This window comes from Papaver somniferum, chromosome 1, assembly GCF_003573695.1.
Source record: "Papaver somniferum cultivar HN1 chromosome 1, ASM357369v1, whole genome shotgun sequence".
In the NCBI taxonomy this organism is placed as follows: Eukaryota; Viridiplantae; Streptophyta; class Magnoliopsida; order Ranunculales; family Papaveraceae; genus Papaver; species Papaver somniferum.
In genome coordinates, this window is record NC_039358.1 from 19,308,304 (window position 1) to 19,313,295 (window position 4,992).

The window sequence follows — 4,992 nt, forward strand, 5'->3', positions numbered from 1 at the left end:
AACGTGGTGTATTAAGACAAACTCAACCTTCGAGATCAAGCCGGTGATTGCTTAGAGAGTTACCGAAGTTTCATGGCATGGCGAATGAAGATCCAAACAAGCATCTATGGATCCATGCTATTGTCAAGGCCATGCTTCCACCGGAGACTAATGCGATGGTGCAATGTTGAAAGCTTTTCCATTTCTTGAAATGCTAAGGATGGTTGTATTTTTACCATATGGAAGCGTACTACATGGAAGGGTTGAAGAAACTCTTTCTAGAGAGGTATTTTCCTGCGTCAAAGGCTACTCAATTCGCAAAGACATGTGGGATAAAGCAAACGGGAGAATCTTTGTATGAATGTTGGGAGCGATACAAGAGATTGGTGGCAAGCTGTCCACACCACCAATTCAGTGACGCTATGATAATCCAATACTTCTACGAAGGTCTCCAACAAGTGATAGATATCTTCTTGATGCAGCGGGTGGTGGTTAGTGAACAAGACGGTGGCCCAAGCTACCGAGTTGATTGAAAGCATGGCTGCAAACTCGCAACAATTCTACACAAGAGGTGAACCAATGGTTAGGCGAGTGCATGAAGTTACGGATTCATCATCACACCGTGATCAAAATGGATAACTGGAGCAAATGATGAAAAGATGGTGCTGCAGTTATTTTACCTTCATATGGTGAAGAGTTGGAGCAAGCTAGTGCGGTCTTTCCAAATCACAAAGACGGTATGATCCCTACTCCAACACTTACAATCCGGGATGGAGAGATCATCAAACTTTAGCTATGCAAACAAGCAAGGCGGTTCAACAACCTACTTTCAACCGTTCGGGTGGATTTCACAACACAACAACAACAACAATTCCAGCCGCAACAACAACAATTTCAGCAACCACAACAATCGATGCAAAATCAAGGTTCCGATATCGATGCAAAGCTTCAAACTTTTATGCAAGGCATTTCTACCATGTTTAAGGAAAGTCAACAAGAAACTAAGAGTGCTATCAAGGAGTTGCAGACACAAATGGGCTCCATGGCGATTGATATAAACAAGTTGAAGGCACAAAATAGTGGGAAACTCCCTTCTCAACCTATCAACCCAAAAGAGGGTGTCAATGCTATTACGTTGAGAAGTGGTACACAACTTGTGCAACCCAAAGTTACTGATTGGGTAAAGAAAACCCAGGAGCCGGTTTTGGAGGAAAAGAGGGATGAAATTCCCCAAACACCCGAGGTACCTATTCCTAACTCTAAAACTCCGGTTTCACTTATGTTCCTCCTTTACCTTTTCCTCGCAGATTTGCAAGTTCCAAGAAGGCGGAACTAGAAAAGGAGATTTTAGACGTTAAAAAGATTCATGTGAACATACCACTCATGATGCTATCAAGCAAGTTCCCAAGTATGCAAAAGTGTTGAAGGACTTGTGTACCAATAAGCAAAGGCTCAAAGGTAATGAAGTGCTAAGTGTGGGGGAGAATGCTTCGGCAATCTTACAACACAAACTCCCACTGAAATGTAAGGATCCCGGTAGCTTTGACATTCCAGTCACAATTGGTAACACCACATTTAACAAAGCTATGTTGGATTTAGGTGCATCCGTTAATGTTATGCCTGCATCATGTACAATTCACTTGAGTTAGGTCCTCTTAAAAACTGGAATTGTATTGCAATTAGCCGATCGCTCTAATGTTTACCCAATGGGTATTGTTGAGGATGTTCTTGTGCAGGTTAATAATTAGTATTTCCAGCTGATTTTGCGTGTTAGAGATGAATGAAGGGTCACCGGACTCGTCTCTTCCATTGCTACTTGGGCGTCCCTTCATGAAAACGGCGAAAACCATTATTGATGTGGACAAGGAACGCTAACTATGGAGTTTGATGGAGAAACAATACGTTTCAACATTTTCGAGACGATGAGATATCCTAGTGATGTCCACTCTTGTTTCTCCATTGATGTTATGGATACATTGGCACAACAAGTTTGAATTGAATGGTGATGATGCTTTGGAAACGTTTTAACTACATCCATGGATAATGGTGTAGAGTGTGGTAATGAAGTCAAGGAAGCCCTTGGTGATCTTAATTCACTACAAGGATGCCCGGAAACTCATAATATCTCTTTTATTTCTTTACCATGCAGTGATGAAAAGCTTGTACCTTCATTGTTAAATCTCCAAAGTTAGAATTGAAACCTCTTCCCGATCACCTAAAGTACTTGTACTTGGGTGACAAGGAAGATTTACCTGTGATTGTTTCTAACAAGCTTAGTGAATTACAGGAGCAAAAACTTCTAAGGGTGCTAAGGAAGTACAAGACGGCCATAGGATGGACAATTGCTGATATCAAGGGTATAAGCCCCCTCATTGTATGCACAAATCCGTTTGGAGGACGATGCAAAGCCTACAAGGGAAGCGCAACGTCGTTTGAACCCTCCATGATGGAAGTTGTGAAAAAGGAGATACTAAAGCTTTTGGACGTGGGTGTTATCTACCCCATATCCGATAGCAAGTGGGTGAGCCCGTACAAGTAGTACCAAAGAAATCAGGTGTGACGGTGGTGGAGAATGATAAGAAGAACTTGTCCCAACTCGTGTGCAAACCGGTTGGAGGGTTTGTATTGATTACAGGAAATTGAATGCCACCACTAGGAAGGATCATTTTCCATTGCCTTTTATTGATCAAATGCTTGAACGTTTAGCTGGACACTCTTATTATTGCTTCCTTGATGGTTATTCAGGTTACAATCAGATTATGATAGCGCCGGAGGATCAAGAGAAAACCACTTTCACTTGTCCATCGGTACTTTTGCTTATAGAAGGATGCCTTTTGGCTTGTGCAATGCTCCAGCTACCTTTCAAAGGTGTATGGTAAGTATTTCTCAGAATATGTTGAAAACATAATCGAAGTGTTTATGGATGACTTTAGTGTTTGGTGATTCATTTGACCTTTGCTTGCACAACTTGTCACTAATCCTTGAACGATGTGTTGAAACAAATCTTGTGCTAAATTGGGAGAAGTGCCATTTCATGGTAACTCATGGCATAGTTTTAGGCCATATAATATCTTCTAAAGGCTTGGAAGTCGATAAATCTAAAATAGACCTTATTCGTGCTTTAACCCCTCCCACTACGGTGAGGGAGATACGCTCTTTTCTTGGTCATGCAGGTTTTTATCGTAGATTTATCAAGGATTTTTCCAAGATAGCATCACCACTTTGCAACTTATTGCAAAAAGATGTGGTTTTTAACTTTGATGAAAAGTGTATGGGCATTCAATTTTGAAAGAACTTTTGATTTCAGCCCCTATCATTAAACCACCGGATTGGAGCAAGCCTTTTGAGCTCATGTGTGATGCAAGTGACTATGCGGTTGGTGCGGTGCTTGGGCAACGTGTGGGGAAGATACCTCATGCTATTTATTATGCTTCTAGAACGTTAAATGAGGCCCAACAAAACTACACAACCACTGAAAAAGAGTTGTTAGCTATTGTTTTTGCTTTGGAAAAGTTTCGCTCTTATCTAATTGGTACAAAAGTTGTTGTCTTTTCTGATCATGCACACTTAGGTACTTGCTAAGAAGAAAGAAGCGAAACCGAGGCTTATACGATGGATCTTACTCTTGCAAGAGTTTGATATTGAAATCAAGGACAAGAAAGGAATTGAAACACCGTTGTGGATCATTTGAGCCGTCTTGTGTGGACAAGGAAGCTATCCCATTGCGTGAAAGTTTCCCGGATGAGCAACTATTCTCAATTGCCTTTGGAGAACCATGGTATGCGACATTGTCAATTACTTGGTGTCTAAACAAATCCCAAAGAACTTGTCTCGTGCTGAGAGGGACAAACTTAAGAGGTTAGGGAACCAATACATATGGGATGATCCATACTTATGGAAACAAGGTAGCGACCAAGTATTACGAAGGTGCGTTCCCGAATCTGAATTTAATTCTATTGTCTTTTTGTCACTCCTATGCTTGTGGAGGACATTTTGGGAGTAAGAGAACCGCTCACAAGGTACTTGAAAGCGGTTTCTATTGGCCAACCTTGTTCAAGATGCATACATATTTTGTACAACTTGTGATAGGTGCCAAAGAACAGGCAATCTAGGTGCCCGAAATCAAATGCCACAAACTTTTATTCAATTTATTGAAGTTTTCGATGTATGGGGTATTGATTTTATGGGTCCTTTTGTCAACTCTCATGGGAATTTTTATATCTTACTTGCTGTTGATTATGTCTCAAATGGGTGGAAGCTAAGGCCACCCCGACTAATGATTCTAAAGTGGTTTCAGATTTTGTGCAAGCTAATATCTTTGCAAGGTTTGGAATTCCAAGAGCCATAATTAGCGATGGGGGTTCTCACTTCAAAAACAGGATCTTACAAACCTTGTTGAAGAAGTACAATGTGTCGCACAAGATTGCAACACCTTATCATCCCCAAACAAATGGACAAGCCGAGGTTTCAACCGGGAGGTGAAATCCATTCTAGAGAAGACGGTGAATCCAACAAGGAAAGATTGGAGCATGCGACTTAAATGCTTTGTGGGCTTATAGAACCGCATACAAGACACCTATGGGATGTCTCCCTTTAGGCTTGTGTATGGTAAACCTTGTCATTTACCCGTTGAAATTGAGCATAAGGCGTTTTGGGCTATTAAGCAATGCAATATGGAGATGGATGGGCTGGAAAGCAAAGGAAGTTACAACTCCAAGAGGAGCTTCGCAATGATGCATTTGAAAGCTCACGCATTTATAAGGAAAAGACGAAAGCATTTCATGATAACATGATTTCTAGGAAACAATTTTGCATTGGCAGAAAGTGCTTTTGTTTAATTCTCTTGCATTTATTTCCGGGTAAATTAAGGTCACGATGGATGGACCTTTTATTGTTACTAATGTGTTTTCTCATGGTGCAGTAGAAATTCGTAGCATAGCTACAGGAACTTAAAGTTAATGGGCACCGGTTGAAACCATATTATGAGAATTTCACTTCCGAAGTGGTGGAAGG